This window comes from Sorex araneus, chromosome 3 (assembly GCF_027595985.1).
Source record: "Sorex araneus isolate mSorAra2 chromosome 3, mSorAra2.pri, whole genome shotgun sequence".
Taxonomy (NCBI): Eukaryota; Metazoa; Chordata; class Mammalia; order Eulipotyphla; family Soricidae; genus Sorex; species Sorex araneus.
This window is the reverse complement of record NC_073304.1, coordinates 124,777,807-124,796,283: the sequence shown is the minus strand read 5'-3', so window position 1 is coordinate 124,796,283 and position 18,477 is coordinate 124,777,807. Positions and strand designations below refer to the sequence as shown.

General features: G+C 49.2%; 1 pseudogene; it reads right to left on the bottom strand.

Annotated features, from left to right (window-relative positions):
- Positions 1–1,801: 1,801 nt before the first annotated feature.
- Positions 1,802–1,901, bottom strand: LOC129403892 (U6 spliceosomal RNA; annotated as a pseudogene).
- Between the last annotated feature and the right edge of the window lie 16,576 nt (positions 1,902–18,477).

The window sequence follows — 18,477 nt, the reverse complement described above, 5'->3', positions numbered from 1 at the left end:
GAGTAAAGCGGTCGTGATTTTTTTTAAAAATTATTTTGCAGGGCTGTGGAAGCGCACCCGACTCAGGGGTTACTGCTGGCTCTGCACTCAGGAATTTCTCCTGGTGGTGCGCAGGAGACCCTAGGGATGCCGAGGATTGAACCCGGGCAGGTAAATGTCCTACCGCCTGTACTATCACTCCGCTCAGGACACAAGAGAACGCGATGTTTATGCCGAAGCCAGCAGCGGGGGGTTTTCATCAGCCTGGCCTCCAAGTCGTTTGGCAACCTAGGGGAGGCGGTTGTTTCTGAAGTGACCAGCAGGTGGCGCCAGAAGAGTTTGCAAAGACCAGCCGTCCGCTGCAACCCGTTGGGCGTCTGTGCTCTGGAAGGGTTCAGCCTCCTGAGGGACTTGCCTTCCTCCTCCTCTACCTAAAATCCTTATGTTATACCACCCGCTTAAATTTTGTTTGTTTGTTTTTTGGGCCACACCGATGGTTCTCGGGGCTTACTCCTGGCTCGGCACTCAGGAATCACTCCTGGCCGAGTCGGGGGACCATGTGGGATGCTGGGGATTGAACCTGGGTCCTAAGCAAGGCAAATGCCATCCCCGTTGTTCTAACGCTCTGCCCCCCCCCAACACCTCACTTTATTTATTTATTTATTTATTTATTTTTGCTTTTTGGGTCACACCTGGCAATGCACAGGGGCTACTCCTGGCTCGGCACTCAGGAATTACTCCTGGCGGTGCTCAGGGGACCATGTGGGATGCTGGGAATCGAACCCGGGTCAGCCGCGTGCAAGGCAAACGCCCTACCCACTGTGCTATTGCTCCAGCCCCCGCAACACCTCGCTTAAAAAAACAAAGTTTTCTTCCCTAAGTTTTCCTCCCCAGTTGTAGACTGGGAAGGGGGAGAGGGGTTCTGGTGCACACACACACACACACACACACACACACAAATACACACTCACAGTGCCAACAGTTTAAACAGTATCAACCACTTGCAAAATGCAGAAAATCAAAAAAGGTAATTTATTATTGCTGAAGACAAGTGCCAGTTAGGTGGGTGCTAAGGTCACCAAGCGGGTTTGTGGCGTGGATAGGGGCCATGGGACGCTCAGAAGCCCCTAATCCAGCTCCCTATGAGGTCATGGGAAGCAGAAACGCCCAAGATCAGACAGCAGGGCCTGCAGCCGGGCGCCCCCGAGGGCCCTGCCGGGCTCTGAACTCTGTGTACCCTTGTGTGCTCACTCCCTGTCGGGCTGCCCGAGGCTGGAGGGTCCCCCTTCCCTTCCCCTCTCCCCCCCACCTCCTCTTTTAGGCCCTTTTGGAGAAGGACTTTCCTAGTTGGTGGTGGGAGGCTGCTGAGGCGTTAGATTCCTCTTGTCGGAGAACAAACGGCCTTTTCTGAAAGGCATAGAGTGGGGACAACAGGGAATGTTCCAGAAGATGAGAGGCGCTCTGGAGGCTGCAGATGAGGCGAAAGTGCTTAGCAGGGGCAGAGCCCACCCGGCCCCGCCCTCTGGCACGGGGCTTCCTGCTGCAGAGGGACAGACAGCCAAGGGGGAGCGACTCAACACTGGGCTTCTCTAGAACGGAAAGGTCATGCAAAGGGCCTGTGATGGAAGGCAGGGGTTTTGGCGGGGGGGATAATCGTTGAGAAAACAGCAAGAATGAGATTAACTCCCGGAAAGCCTGAGCCCCACTGTGCTAGGGATTATGCTGGAGGTCTCTAGAATGTACTAAGAATAGACAATTAAGCGTTTGTGGAAAGAAACCCAGAGCACCTTTAGGATTCCTCGTCTGATCAGCTCTTGGGTTTAGCCACTGAACGTGGCTCTTTGAAGGTTCCTTGCGCAGGGGCCATGCTAATCTTCTCCGCAGTGCTCCAATTTTAGCATAAGTGCTGCCAAAGTGAGCACTTTTGAAGATTCCTTTCGTGTCTGTTAGGTGCTTGGGACCACATGGACCCAGGAAGGAGGAACATAGAGTTGGATAAAGGAGCTAGTGGTTTAATGGTACAGAAATAATTGAAAGCTGTTCTGGAAAAGAATGCTGATTATATAACTGTTTAATGGTCTTACCCGCCAGCCAAGTTTAATTTCTTTCTTTTCAGTCTGGTAGAAAAGGATGTGATTCAGTGATAGGGCTCAAACCTCAAACTGAAAAAAGAAACAGATGAAAGTAATATACATGAGAAAATGAAACATCCTAAGAATACTGCACAATGCTTTTCTCTCTCTCTCTCCTGCTCATTCTTTTTTTTTTTTTTTTGCTTTTTGGGTCACACCTGGCGATGCACAGGGGCCACTCCTTGCTCTGCACTCAGGAATTACCCCTGGCAGTGCTCAGGGGACCATATGGGACTCTGGGATTTGAACCCGGGTCGGCAGCGTGCAAGGCAAACGCCCTACCCGCTGTGCTATCTCTCCAGCCCCTTAAATTCTTTTATTAATTCACCATGTGGAAAGTTACAAAGCTTTCAGGTTAAAGTCTCAGTTATACAATGCTCAAACACCCATCCCTTCACCAGTGCATATATTCCACCACCAAGAATCACGATATACCTCCCCCCTTCCCCCCACCTCCCCAGCCCCCCACCCCACATGTGTAACTGGTAAATTTCACTTTACTTTCACTTTACTTTGATTACATTCAATATTTAAACAAAAAAAATTCACTATTATTGATTTGGAGTTTCTCCCCCCTAAAGTCGATCTGCTGAAAAGAAAGCATTTGGTAATTTGTTTTCCATTGCTGAGAATGAAGAGATATGAGGTCAGGAGGCCGCACTAGCAGCAGCATAGTTTGGGATTTCTGTATTTTAGTATTTTAGTAACTGAGTCCAGAGAAATGTCTGCCAGGAATCGCAACATTGTAAGCTTGTACCTCTCAGCTACTTTATATGCCACATATGAGTGCGATCTTTCTATGTCTGTCTCTTTCTTTCTGACTCATTTCACTCAGCATGATACTTTCCATGTTGATCCACTTATATGCAAATTTCATGACTTCATGTTTTCTGACAGCTACATAGTATTCCATTGTGTAAATATACCAGAGTTTCTTTAGCCAATCATCTGTTTTCGGGCACTCTGGTTTTTTCCATATTGTGGCTATTGTAAACAGTCTCCTGCTCATTCTTTCTCTCTCTCCTTCCTCCCTCCTGCCCTCCCTCCCACCCTCCCTCCCTCTTTCTTTTTCTCTTTCTTTCTTTCTCTCTTTCTTTCTTTCTTTCTTTCTTTCTTTCTTTCTTTCTTTCTTTCTTTCTTTCTTTCTTTCTTTCTTTCTTTCTTTCTTTCTTTCTTTCTTTCTTTCTTTCTTTCTTTCTTTCTTTCTTTCTTTCTTTCTTTCTTTCTTTCTTTCTTTCTTTCTTTCTTTCTTTCTTTCTTTCTTTCTTTCTTTCTTTCTTTCTTTCTTTCTTTCTTTCTTTCTTTCTTTCTCTTTCGTTCTTTCTTTCTTTCTTTCTCTCTCTCTCTTTCTCTCTCTTTCTTTCTCTCTCTTTCTTTCTTTCTTTCTCTCTCTCTTTCTTTCTCTCTCTTTCTTTCTTTCTTCCTTCCTTCCTTCCTTCCTTCCTTCCTTCCTTCCTTCCTTCCTTCCTTCCTTCCTTCCTTTTTTCTTTCTTTCTTTCTTTCTTTCTTTCTTTCTTTCTTTCTTTCTTTCTTTCTTTCTTTCTTTCTTTCTTTCTTTCTTTCTTTCTTTCTTTCTTTCTTTCTTTCTTTCTTTCTTTCTTTCTTTCTTTCTTTCTTTCTTTCTTTCTTTCTGTGTGCCCTATCCACTGCATTGCTCTGGTCCCTGTTTTTTTTTTTTAAATTAAAAAAACACAATTTTTTTTTGTTTTGTTTTGGGACCACGTCTGCAATGTGGGGGTTTCAGGGGCTAAGGCCCATATGAAAGTCCCCATTATCAAGGCCTGGTATTTGCAATGCTTCGTCTTGCCAGATACTTAGCTCAGCACACAGGGGGTTCCCTCTCTCACTCTGTCACTTTCCTGTCCCACATGGAAGGAAGAGTGAGGGTTTCGGCTGCTGTGGAGATTGAGAGGTCAGGAGAAACACCATCCTGGGGAAACAAGGCTACTTTGCACCAAGTGCATGACAGTTGGGACAGTCTTCGTGAGGAGTGTTTTGCAGACTAATAGAATAGGCAGTCTAAACTTGCTGTAAAACCTCATGCATGACACAACATCTCAGGTTCCTCATTAATCCAGACCCTCCATCCATTTATCCACCACTCACCCACCCACCTATCTGCCCCCATTATCCACCCATCAATCTGCCTTCCTATCCTCCCATCCACCGAATCATCTACCCACCTACCCACCTCTCTAACCATCTCTCCATTCATCTAATCTCTATGGCTTTTTCTTGAGGAAACTTCAGCATTTAACACAGAGTAAATGGGATTGAATGTCTGCCATATGTAGGTAATGAACTGGTCTATTCAACTGTCATATTTTTCAGCAATTTGGGGGGGGTGAGATTTGGGTCACACTTAGCAGCGCTCAGGGGTTACTCTTGGTTCTGCACTCAGAGATCACTCCTGGGGGAGCTCAGGGGACCACATGAGATACCAGAGATGGAACCCAGGTGAGTTGTGTGCAAGGCAAGCGTCCTACCTACAGTGCTGTCTCTGGCCCCTCTGTCAGTTCTTGATAGCACCAGGTCTTCTAGGTCAACATACCACAGAGAGTCAAGCAGCCTTTAGCTTGACATTCTGATTAAATAATGCTGTGTTCACTCATCGCATCTTCTTAATTTTCTTCTTCCAGAGCCTCATGCATATAAGGAATGTTTATACCATTAATTATATCTTTGGCCCTTCTGATTACATTTTTTTTTCTTTGAAATTTTTTTGCCAGCAGTGTCCAGGGGTTACTCCTGCCTCTGCACTCAGGAATCTGTCACCCCTGGCAGTGCGTAGGGCAAAGCAAAGGAGACATATGGATCACCCGGGGTCTAACCCTTATTGGCTGTGTGCAAGACAAACATCCTGTCGGCTGTACATCTCGCCAATCCCTATGCTCACCTTTATAAAGGTCAAGAATGTCATTACATTTCCGCACTTTTGTTGAATTAAAGCTTTGACTCCATGGTTATAAAAGGCTTTGGACCAAATGTTTATAAACATGGCAAACCCAAGTCTATTGGTATTTTTTTTGTGCAGAACACCTGCTTTTTGGAATAGCTAAGAGAATGGAATCAAAATCTTCTTGGGTCAGAGTAAATCTTAATTAAAAGCCTAATCTTCCCCATCTCTCTCGTTAACGTCTATTCTTCACTGTCATCATTGTCATCCCGTTGCTCATGGATTTGCTTGAGCGGGCACGGCACCAGTAACAGCTCCATCGTGAGACTTGTTGTTACTGTTTTTGGCATATCGCCTTGTGGGCAAGATACTCTTGGTATCTTGCCAGGCTTGCCGGGCTCTCTAAGAGGGATGGAGGTATCGAACCCAGGTTGGCCTCGTGCAAGGCAAACACCCTACCCACTGTGCTATGGTTCTGGAATGCTGTACTATCTCTCTGGTCCTGGTTTAAGAAAAAAAATCAGAAGGAAACAGAATGAAGGAGAAAGATAGGACCCATTAGAATGAGTTAAGTTTTGAGGACCAGAGCAATAGTAGGGTGGGTAGGGCATTTGCCTTGCTTGCAGCCAACCATCCCCAGCACCCAGTATGGTACCCCAAGACTGCCAGGAGTGATTCCTGAGCACAGAGCCAGGAATAAGCCCTGAGCATTGCCATATATTGCCCCCAAACCTGAAATAAATAATAGATAATTTTTGTATTAAAAAAGGAGAAAACTGGGGCTGGAACAATAGCACAATGGGTAGGGTGTTTGCCTTGCATGCGGCTGACCCGGGTTCAATTCCCAGCATTCCATCCCCCCAGCGCTGCCAGGAGTAATTCCTGAGATACAGAGCCAGGAGTAACCCCTGGGAATCATCGGGTGTGAAAAAGCAAAAAAAAAAAAAAAAAAAAAAAAAAAAAGGAGAAAGCTTTGGTGCTATTTTCTGTTTCTACGGACTATTATATCTGGGTACTTCATTTATATGAATAAATAGAATAATCTAATATTTATCCTTTAGTGCCTGGCTTCATATTTTTAAAGTTCATCCACATTATAGCATAAATCAGACATTCATTCAAAGTTTTTGTTTGTTTGTTTTCATTTCATTTCTATTGCATTAATGCCCGGTAGTAACTGTGGTCTGTCTGCTTCATTATCCAAGTTTATAAAAGGGAGCTTGGAAGTTCAGTTGTGGTCAGATAGCCAACAGTCCTCTTCCCACAATATACAATAAAACACGGCTGCATTTTCAGAAGTGCCTGTCAAGTTGTTTGGAGCTTGTCTGCGTTGCCAGATAACGGTGAGAGACTGGAAACTTAATTATCTTTCTCAGGGTTTAGTTAATGAGCATAAGTGGTCATTATTTCCTTCCCTGTAACAGAGAAAGAGAAAAGCAAACAATAGGTTTTAAATCTTTTAGCTGGAACAGAAATACTCTATTTTATTATTTAAAAGTTTAAGACATTCATTTTAATGTAGGCAAAAGCCACAACTGTTGGTACAATTCTAGAGATAAATTGACTAGGTAACAAAGCTCCAATATTCAAATCAATAAGTCTTTTTTTTTTTTTTTGATCATACTTGGCGATGCACAGGGGTTACTCCTGGCTCTGCACTCAGGAATTGCTTCTGGCAGTGCTCAGGGGACCATACAGGATGCTGGGAGTTCAACCTGGGTTGGCCTCATGCAAGGCAAACACCCTACCTGCTGTGCTATTGCTCCATCCCCTAAAATCAATAAGTCTTAAAGAATCAGATTTTGGGGCTGGAGTGATAGCACAGCAGGTAAGGAATTTGCTTGCATGCGGCTGACCTGGATTTGATTCCCAGCATCCCATATGGGCACTGCCCAGAGTAATTCCTGATGTATGATCCAGGAGTAACCCCTGTGCATCCCCAGGTGTGACCCAAAAACCAAAAAGAAAAAAAATCAGATTTTTTTTATGTGGAAATTGTTATACCTGATCATGGGGATATTAAGTCCTTGTCTATGAATTTCCTAAGCTGTTTGTTGAGCCTTCTGCAGTGCTGCTATTTGTTGGTTTGAGCTGGCTCCTGTATTACTTTGCTCTCTAATTCAGTGTGCTCCTAGAATTTTAGTATTGAGGAATTAAGAGGTACCCGGTGGCTTCAGGGTCTATGGTCTGGGCCAGTGAGTCAACCTGGTAGCAGTTGTGAGAGGTGGGTGTGGCCTACCGGAAGTGTGGGTGATTGGGGAGAGGCTGCCCACTCCAACTCCAAGAAGACACCAGAGTTCTCACCCTGGCCACTGGGTACCTGAAATTATTTGAAGTTTGGAGTCTCTGCAGAGAATATTCATGAAGCAGTGGAATTGATCCCTTGGCGGGGTGCAGCAGTTGGATGGGGGGTGCCTGCTGGGGCTTTCAGCCTCCCACCAGCCTCCTGAGGGCTCTCTGGAGTTTTCAGACACAGGGACTGGTGTTTCCATGAACTTCAGCTGCTTGGTGTGCATCTCCTCGGAGATTGTGTCGGGAATCCGTAGGTCAGGGCCTGTGGGTGAGTCAGCATGGTGGCAGCTGAGTGAGGAGGGCTGTTGAATCTTTTTTATGACTGAATAATATTTCCCTTTACCCAAAAGAGCACAAATAGCACCTTCAGTCGATACTACAGCTTTATTAGATAGCAAAGGAGAGTTGAATAAGATCTTTATGGGGTCTGGTTACTCCCCAGTTGATTCTATCAAAAGAAAGATGGTAGCTCTCCATGGCCGTTTCCCATAACTTGGCAGGATGGAGCCAGACAGCCAGACAGTTCACTCACTAGGTTCATCTTCTGACAGGTTCTGGGGAAGGTGGCAGCTCCATGTGTGGAGATCAGATGTGCTACATAATCACCTAGGGTCTCTTTGTGGAGTAGCGACAACAACAGCAACACAATCTTGTGCTTCAAATTCTCAACACTAAAAATGGTACCCAACAGATCTGATGGGGAGGAAACTGGACTTGATAGGTCTGGGACTTGTATATTCTCTCTTGTCTTTATTCACCCCCTCTATGAAAGGCCTGAGGTGTCTCTGGAGGGAACATAATCCTGCCTCATGGTGCTCACTGGAGGGGATAACCTGCCTTGTGAGTGATCTAAACAAGGGTCTCAATAGCTGTGTGACCCCAGGGAGCAATAAACACAGTGGGAGTCAGGAAACTCCTAGAAGGAAGAAGGTCTTCATGGTGGTTGAAAGGAAAAGGCCTCCTCAGAATGCTGGAATGTCAGGAGAGGAAGAGACATCCAGGCCTAATAGGGCAAAACAGGCAGGACGAAGACAAGAATTCCTGGCTCTTCCCTGACAGGCTCCCTGGTCTGTGAGTCCAGAGGGCCCGTGAGAGGTCTGCGAGGGTTCGGAACCTGCGGGGTTCTTCCTGCATGTTGGAGGTGAGCTGCTGGGCAGGTGAGCTGGGGCCATGAGGAACCGGAGTGGACACATTCCTTATGTGGGCAGCTGCCGTGAGTGGGGCAATGGGCGTGCCAAGCCTTGGGAATTTGGCAGAGAGAGGGAAGAGCGTCCTGCCAGCTTCTCTATGGCATCCACTGAATTATGGCTCATGCTCAGCTTTCTGTTAATTAACTCATCATCAGCCTACCTCAGAGCCAGGTGTGTTTTCTGTGTGTTTGTGTGTGGGAGGAATATTATCTGCCCAGGAGCCTTAGATCTTCTGCAACAGGAGCCAAACTAAACACATTTGGTTGATTATGCAACTCCTCACTTGTGCCAGCCCGGGGTGGGGGTAGGGGTGTCATGGTAACTGGGTGGCAGAGGTTGTATCTAGGGCTCAATGAGGCAGGCACCCACAGTGCCAAGATGAGTAGTGGGCAGTGGAGTGGTCTGCTGAGGGGGTCCAGATCACAGCTTTTTTTGCTTTTTGGATCACACCCGGCGATGCTCAGGGCTTATTCCAGGCTCTGCATTCAGGGATCGAACCTGGGTCAGCTGCGTGCAAGGCAAACGCCCTCCCCGCTGTACTATCCCTTCGGCTCCTATCACGGTGTTTTTATTAGGAGAAGCTAGGGGAAGTGTGTGAATGTGTCTCTCTTCCACTCCATCCCATAATATTGGGAAGTCCTTTGAACAAGTACTGAGAATGACATTTAGTCGCTGCTGTGACTTTTCCAGAAAGATGGGCATTAGAGGCTGAATTGGGTCCCTACAAAACTCGTCGCTCAAATGTGTGCCCTGGACTTAGAGTGACTATACTGAGAGAGGGATCTTTTTAAGAGGTAACTAAGTTAAAATGACTGGGATGGGGCTGGGTCTTAGTTCAGTATTGGTAGTCTCCTGGAAAGAGATTAGGACAGGAGCACAGAGCCTGAGGACCAGTGAAGACACAGGAAGAAGATGGCCACCAGCAGCCCCAGGAGAGACACCTCAGAAGCACCCAACTTGCTTTGAGTGAGTGGGCCCCAGGGACTCCGCCGTGCTCTCCACACAGTTCTTGGCTTTTCCACCCCTTGCTCTGCCCTTCTGCTGCTGTTGAGACATGTTTCTCTAAACCGTGTGTTGTGTCAAACAAAGAACCAGTCACACAGGAGAGGGGAAGAACCAACGGTCTCGGGGTTCCTCTCAGAGACCGCCCCAGGTCTCTGTTGCTACCTGAAGGTTTCCTAAAAAAGACTCTGTATGAATAAGTGACTTTGTCAAACCACTGGCCCCGGCAGGATGCTGTGTGATGACCCTTCCCCCCGCCAGCCTACCACCCTTGTCTGCTCTGTGTTCTCCACAGCCCTTACGGGCCCCAGGCCCTGCCCGAGAGTCTGCTGGTTTGGGGTCAGCAAACCCACTTCTCAGATTGTTGACACCTCAATAAACCTTTTTTTCTCCAGTCACTTCTGGTCTCTTAGTGGCTACCCACAGACTCAGCAGCCTTCCCCTCAGCCTCCAGAACCAAGGGCCTAAATTTCTGTTGTGTTTGTAGCTTCTCTCTCTTTTTTTTTTTTGCTTTTTGGGTCACACCCAGCAATGCACAGAGGTTACTCCTGGCTCTGCACTCAGGAATCACCCCTGGCAGTACTCAGGGGACCATATGGGATGCTGGGAATCGAACCCGGGTCGGCCGAGTGCAAGGCAAAAGCCCTACCCGATGTGCTATTGCTCCAGCCCCTGTAGCTTCTCTTTGAGGCCCTGAACAAGTTGGCACAGGTGGTCTAAGCAAGTCAGGCGATGTGAATGAGGCTCTGTTAGGTTTTCTGAGGTGACTGGGTTGTGGAGGGCAACATTTCTCAATGGGACACCATGTGGCTTTTGGGTCGGAAAAGCCCCAGGATATCCCAAGGGGGCCACACATGACATGAGTTTGTCAGGCCTGGGCAAGGTGCCAGAAAGGAGATAAAGTTGGAAGGTTGGAATAGGATTACAAATCACTGGACAGGGATGGGACCAGTCCAACAATGATAGTTGGAAATCATCACTCTGAGTGTTGAAAATAAGCAATGGGATATACCTGATAACCTTTCAGTATCTGTATTGCACACCATAATGCCCAAAAAGGATGGAGGGGGGAACAGAGGAGAGAGAGAGAGAGAGAGAGAGAGAGAGAGAGAGAGAGAGAGAGACAGAGACAGAGACAGAGACAGAGACAGAGACAGAGACAGACAGAGACAGACAGAGAGAAAAAGGGCCCTCTATAGAGATGGTGAGGGGAGTCTGGAGGGAAACTGGGGAAACTGGTGGTGGGAAATGTGCACTGGTGGGGACAGGTGTTGGAACATTGTATGACTGAAACCCAGTCATGAACTACCTTATAACTGTGACTCTCATGGTTATTCAATTAAGACAAAATAAATTGAAGAATAAATACTGGTGTAGGGGGGAGTAAGGAGGGAGGGGGAAGCACATGGCTTTACCTCATGAAATATCTTGTTTGCTTTGTTTGGGGTCCACACCCAACCGTGTGCAGGGGCTATTCTTGCCTCTGCTAAGATCCCAGCAAGGCTGTATCCTTGTACTGTCTCTGCAGCCCCCTCCCCGAGCCCCCACCCCACGGTGTCCTGTCGCCCTGCATCACGGCAGGGCCTAGGCTCCAGTTTGTTTTGAGAGCAGAAGGCAGGAAAGGGACAGCCTGGCCAGGACAGATGCGGGGAAAGGCCCTCAAGCCCCGCAATCCCAGGGGGTCCCTGCAGGAGATGCTGGTGCCCTCAGGCTCCGAGGTGCAGGGGCTTTGGGGAGGGGTCATCAGCTGTGACCAGCCTCTGGGCCCCGCATGAAGATGCTTCTGGAGTCAGGTGGGGGGTGGCGGTGGAGGGGGGCGAACAAGCCAGGCAGGACTTGTCCAGGGTGGGCAGCCCTGTGGGCTAAGCTCATTTTCAGGGTCGTTGACCCTTCCTTGGGGTGCTGTTTGGGGTCCACGGAGTATCCTGAAGCGGGCTGAGCCCTGGCATGAGCCGGGCTAGCAGGCACAGACCCCCAGGATTGGGACCTCCAGGCTAAACCCTTCCGATAGGCTCATAGACCAAAGGACAGTTGCCACAGTGTGCTCTGGGCAGCCGCTATCGGTGTGACCTTGGATAAGGGACGGATGTCTCTGTGAGTCAGGCTCCTAAATGGGGCGCTCAGGAAGATCAGATATGGCCCTATATGGCAAAGAACAAGGCGTGAGCCCTGCACCCCCTATCACACAACCCTCCCCCCAACCCCGCTCCAGTTGGCCTGGGAAAATGCTACAGACACTGCCCGGACCGGAGCGTGCCCTGAGAAGGACTGAGGATAAAAGTCTCTTATCTTCCCCCTTTAAATGTTATCTAAGAAAGCGATATTTGGTCGCAGTAACCTTTTTAAAAAATAGAAAAATAATACAGAAGACAATAATAGGTGGCTTGTTACCCACTGCCCAGCCATGACTGCTGTTAATGTTTTGGGGCTTGGGGCCACCTGATGATGCTCCGGGGTTACTCCCAGCTCTGTGCTCAACTTGGCTCCAGGCAGTGCTCGGGGGACATGTGGTGCAGGGGATGGAGCCCAGGCCTCCTGCATGCCTGTGCTCAGCCCTTCGAGCCTTCTCTCTAGCACCCCTGTTAACGTTAGCGTGCATGTTTTTCTTCTTTTTCTTATTAAAAGACATTCATTATTTATCTGGGAACATAGTTCTGCAGTAGAGCACTATTCTCTGTCTTCCTTTTTTGCTTTTTGGGTCACACCTGGTGACGCACAGGGATTTACTCCTGGCTCTGCACTCAGGAATGACTCCGGGCGGTGCTCAGGGGACCCTATGGGATGCTGGGAATCGAACCTGGATTGACCGCTTGCAAGGCAAATGCCTTACGCACTGTACTATTGATCCAGTCCCAAGAGCACTATTCTTGCATGTGTGAAGCCCTGGGTCTGATCGCTGGCAACTCAAAACAAACAACAAATAAAAATCTTGTTTAGCAAACTGACCTCAACACATTTATACCAGGCTGGGACGATAGTGAAGGGGTGAGAGATGCATGTCTTGTAGGCTTGAGGTCCTGGGTTGAGTCCCCAGCACTGCTGGGACCCCTACGCATTATTTGGTGGTCCCCAGCACTGCCAGGCCAGTCAGCCCTGCGTCACCAGATGCTGACATTGGACTGTGTGCCCCTTGGCCAAGCTGTCGTGAGGGTCCCCTGCACGCAGACCGAGAAGCTCCTTCCTAGCCAAGTCTCTGTTTATCCTGTTTCTAAGACAAAGACGCCCCAGATCTCTGTTCTTTTGGGATGGTCCCACACCTCTTTACAGAAATGTTTTGTTTTTAGCTTTGGGATCACGATCTATGTTACTTAGGGGTTACTTAAGTGCTTAGGATCCACGCTGGCCCTTCTGACTGAGCAGTCTTTGGGCTCTCTTCCCAGCCTCTTGACAGCAGATGTGACCAAGTCCACGGTCAAGATCTTGTACCCTAGTGTCTGTCTGGAACCCCCAGACTCTTATGACTAGACAGTGTCTTTGGGGAAGGCAGGATTGGGACCATACTGTATGGCCCGACGATGCTCAGACTTACTCCTGGATCTGCATTCAAAGACTGCTCCTGGTGGTGCTCAGGGGACCGCATGTGGAGTAAGGGATCAAACTCAGGCCAGCCGTGTGCAAGGCAAGTGCCTTACCTGCTGTTCTATCTCTCTGGCCTCTAGTCTCTGTCCTTTAAGCCAGCATTTATAGAAGACATTTATAGAAGAAAATGGGCATCTGAACTATTACTTGTAACACTTATTTTTGAAATTTAAATTTATTTCCTTTTTAATTAAATCACAGTGAGATTCATGGTTACGAAGTTGTTCATGATTAGGTTGTAGCCATATAATGTTGCAACACCCTTCCCTTCACTAGTGTACATTTCCCATCACTGCTGTCCCTGGTTTCCCTTCCTCCCCCAACTGCTTCAATGGCAGGGACTTTTCTCTCTCTCTCTCTCTGGCATTAAGGTTTGTATTATAGATGCTGAAAGGTTTTCAGCACCTACTTACTTGTTACATTTAAATAAAGCTTTTGGGTTATATTCTTGTTGCTTAGGGCATACTCCTGAGTCTGAGGTCCAGGGTCACTCCTGGACTTAGCTCTGTGTTCAGGGATCACTTCTGGTGGTGCCTGAGGGACCATATATGGTGCCAAGGATCGAAAGGGGGTTGGTTTCAGGCAAGACAACTAACTCCTTAACCCTTCTGCTATCTCTCTGGCCCACATGCCTCTTTAGAGTTCAGCCTCTAATGATTGGCTGAAGGAACCAGTTACAAGGTGGGTGGCTTTTCTCATTCTGTTCATTAAGCAACACAGCTTGGATGTTATGCAACATGCTTGAGTTTCACCCCTTCCCACAATGAGACCTCATCTTGCACATTCCTTATGAAATCAGGAAAGCTTCAAGTGTTGGCAGAGATGTAGCTAACAAAAAGCAGATATTCATACCCAACGCCCGTATATTTCTGTTTATATGTTTTCTATTTCTGTAGTTTATTCCTTTGTTTCATAAAAAAATTCATGCGCTTTGCTTTTAGGGGTCATGCTCTGATTTTCACTCTACACTTTAGCCCATGTAATAAGCAGTTCTTCTAAGATGTCATTTAGAGTTGCAGTGCAGTATTTAGTGCATAGAAGCACAAAATACTGTAATTTAAAGAAATGATGGTTAGGAATGGGGAGAGAGTTCATGCACGCCTGACACGTGGAGGCCTGAGTTCAGCATCACATCCCCAAGCACCAAGTTAAACCTTGTTATTGAAGACTGAAGGTGTGGCCAAAAGCAAAAAAGAAAGGAAGGAAGGAAGAAAGACAGGAAAAAAGAAAGACGAAGGGGCTGGAGCGATAGTACAGTGGGTAGGGTGTTTGCCTTGCACATGGCGAACCCAGGTTTAATCCCCGGCACCCCATGGTCTCCCCCGAACCACCAGGAGTAATTCCTGAGTACACAGCCAGGAGTAACTCCTGAGCATCGCTGCGTGTAACCGAAAAGGGGAAAAAGAAAGAAAAAAAAAGACAGGAAGAAATAAAAGAAAGGAAGATGAAAAGAATGAAAGGAATGAAGGAGGAATAAAAAAGAAACAAAGGGATGAAGAAAGGAATTTGATTTTGGTTCTCTACAATTTTTAAACTGGAGCATAGGTGTGATGGGGATACTTGGGGATGTGATGCTGAACTCAGGCCTCCACGTGTCAGGCGTGCATGAACTCTCTCCCCATTCCTAGCCATCATTTTTTAAAATTACAGTATTTTGTGCTTCTATGCACAGTGGGTAGGGCATTTGCCTTGCATGAGGCCGACCCGGGTTCAATTCCTCTGTCCCTCTTGGAGAGTTCGGCAAGCTACTGAGAGTATCCCACCTGCACGGCAGAGCCTAGCAAGCTCCCCGTGGTGTATTCAATATGCCCAAAACAGTAACAACAAGTCTCACAATGGAGACGTTACTGGTGTCTGCTCGAGCAAATCAATGAACAAAGGGATGACAGTGCTACAGTGCAGTGCTAAAATTTTTAAATAGAGTTGATGAGCCACCAGTGGTTCGAGGATCGAGGATCGTAGGAGTGCTAATGCTGTTCTTGTGGAAGCAAAAGACAAACAAACAAACAAACAAACAAACACTGCTATCATTTCACAGGAGGATTCTACAAATTTGAGCACAGGACAAGAAATTTCTGTGGTACCAATCACCTTTGAGAATCTCATTGAAAAGGAGTTCAGAGGTCTAAGGCAAGTTTATTTATTTAGTATTTGGAGGGTGTTTCAGAACATACCCAGTCAGGGCATACTCCTGACTCTGAGCTCTAGGATCACTCCAGATGATATTCAGGGGACACTAGGTGTCAGGGATTGAATCTGGGGGGCGGTGTGCAAGGCGATTGCCTTCCCTGCTGTCCCTCTCCCCACCCCTGAACCCGCTGCGAGCTGCATGTGGGACCCGGGAAGAAGACGCTGTCTGGGTGGAGTCTCAGCCAGAAGGCAGCAGCGTGAAAGCCAGCTGGCTACTCACCTGAAGGCACCTCAAGGCGCTGACACAGCCCCCACGGAGCAGCCCTGGCTTGCCTGACAACGTAAAAACACCTCCAGGACTCGGGGACACTGGCAGAAAAACCACCACTTCCCTGCCAAGCCTTCTCCCGGCAGCTGCCGACAGAGCTGCCTCTTGTGTCTGCAGCCTAGATGGAGGATGTCTTCAGCCCCTGCCTGCCTCATCCCTTCCTGGGGGGCTTCATGCTCATGAATGCAGAAACCTGGGCCCATGTCTCCAGGGTGTCTTGGCCTCCCCCCACAAAGCCAACTGTCATTCATTGTGGTGTGGAGCAGGGGCATAGGCTGCTGAGGCGGAGGGTCAGGCAGATAAGAGGCCTAGGGTCTGAGCAGTTGACTGGGATGGTGAGGGGCGTTTGGCAGAGAGCCACATCCTCATTTGGGAAGGTGGTCCAGGAAGAGGAGGACAGAGGCTCTGAGTAGGGGGCTAGAGGCAACCCTTTGCAGCACACAGTGAGGGTCGGGCCCCCAGTGCTCGAGTCTCAGGGCTATGGGGGGGAAGCCAGGGGTGACAGGGTGGTGGCGGGGTGCACAGACCTCAGTGAGGCCCAGCGGTCTGACTCTTGGCCTGTCTGAGTATCAGAACAGGCTGGACCCAGAAACCGTCCCACAGGAAGCAGCAAAGCCTCATGGCAGTGGGGGAGGTGCTTGCTTCAGGTCTGGCAGGGCTGCTGTTGACATTTGGGGCCTGATTTTCTGTCTAATTCTCAGTCGAGACAGCAAATAAGTCTGCACCCCTCTCCTGGGCCATCGGGGGCCCCAAGAGGCCCTTGTGCATCTTGGAGAATAGAGGTCACCCTTTTCTCACCTCCTATAAGCGCAGGGCACTGCCTATAAGCCAGGCTGCTGAAGGTTTAAGGAAAGCGGGGCCAGGGGTGAAGATGCTGTGTAGGGGCTCTGAGACCCCTTCTGAGGGCTCCAAGGGAGTCCCGGGGGGCAGCCACGGTCAGTGCTGGGCTCCGAGGGCAGCGCGAAGCCAGCCTGAAGCTACCTGTTCAGTTCAATCCCCCTGACTGGTCCGGGCTGGAGGGGGCTCCCACAAACACCATCAGAGCTCAGAGGTGAAGAGAGACAGGGTAGCCCGCCTCCTCCACGCCTCATCCTCTTGGGCCAGCCTCAGAAGAGAAGGTCTGGGCCCCAGGCCCTCGCGCCTCTGTGTGTGGCGCTCCCCCAGCGGGACTCAAGAGTGGAAAGGTCCAAGCCCACCTCAGCGGCACACAGCTCTTTGGCAAGCCCCCGCGGTGATTCATGGGTCCCTCTGAGCTGAAGTGCATTTCCCAGGCTGGGTACCTCCTCAGGCGGAGCTGCATCTCTTACTGGGGCGAGGCAGGGTGGGTGGACCTCAGTTGAGCTCCATTTCCCCCACCGCCGTGGCACTGACCACCTCCTCAGAGTTTCATGGCCTCTTGCCCTCCCTGCCCCCCGAGCACTCAGCTTGCTCTTCCTTCCAGGGAAACCTCCTGGGTTCTTATTTCCCCAAGAGCTTTGAGCATGTCAGGACTGGACTTGTCCCTGTCTTGCCCATCTCCCTGGAAGCAGCTCATTGGCACATGGAATCGCCATACCAGTGGCGTCGCCTGGCACATGGGGCAACCAGGAGGAATGCAGTTCTCGGGGGAACCGAGTCGGCACTCCGGAATTGTATAAAAATAAAAAGAAAAAGCGCGGGCGAGGGAAGGGACGCCTCACCGCACCGTGCCAGGCCCAGGGCCTAGGGCAGCAGCTGTCTCTCCCGCCACCCGAGTTCGGTAGCCTCCGGCCACTTCCCCCACCCCGGGGAGGTTGATGGCGAAGATGTGGCAGGCGAAGGAAGGAACGGAGCCATGATGGTTGGTCTCACTTGCAGTTTATTCCAGTCTTCCCTCTATACACTCTCCCCGACCTATACACTTTCCTATACACTTTTCCCCCTCTATCCACTTTCCACCCCCTCACCTCCTCTCCGAACCCCTTTTATTGATCATGGCCCTTCTAAAGGGTGCAATACATTGACGTCACCAAAAGCACCAAAAGATCTTACAGGAAGAACGTTGAGGCAACATAATTCTCTTGTATCTGCAGGCAGCTAATCTAGGCCCCCCCCGGAAAGAAGATACAAAACCAAAACGGAAGCCTTCTTTGGGCTGAAAGCACTCGGATTTACATCCCAAAGACCAGGCTGGGCTGCAGCCTGGAATCTACAATGTCAAATCATGTCTGGCTAGCACCTTAGATCTGCGGGGGTCAAAGATCAGCTAGGTTTCTGTGACAAAACTCCAGAAGGCAGCTGGAAAAGGGGAAATATTCCAACAGGAATCAGATCTGAGAGAGTGGGGCTAGTGAGTCAGGTGGGATAAGGCCTCCAGGGAGGATCTCAGGGGCCTCGATGTTTATGCGTGTGTGTGTGTGTGTGTGTGTGTGTGTGTGTGTGTGTGTGTGCGCGCGCGCGCATGTGCGTGCACATGCTCAGGGAGCAGTTTACAAACTGAGACAACATCCTTTTGGAGCTTGAGAGAATGTCTTGTGTTCACACTGCGCCTGTGGGCAGGTCTGCTAGTCTACGCACTCTGGGCATGTGCTGTCTTTGAGAAGGGTCTGGAGGGGGTAGCTGTATCCAGCAGAGCAGAAGCACGGTGGGGACGGGGCGGGCATGGGGCACAGGCAGGGCTGTTGGGGGTCAGGCTATGTCAGCCTCAGGGGATCCTTTGGGAAAGGGGGGGATACAGTCCAGGGGACAGACTCGGGCCCACCAGCTGGGCCAGGCCCCAAATCTGCAGGAAGCTCTGGTTTGGGCTGGGATTAAGGCGTCTGCAGGGGTACCAGCCAGTGCAGAACCCCCCGATTTCCCTCCAAAGGCCACAAAGGAGGGGCCACAAAATGACAGGCCTCTGGGAGAATTCTCTCCAGAGTGTAGACTCTGAAGTTTAGGCTGTTGTTTTCCAAAGTGTCTGCATGGTGGGTGGGGTACAGGGAGACACAG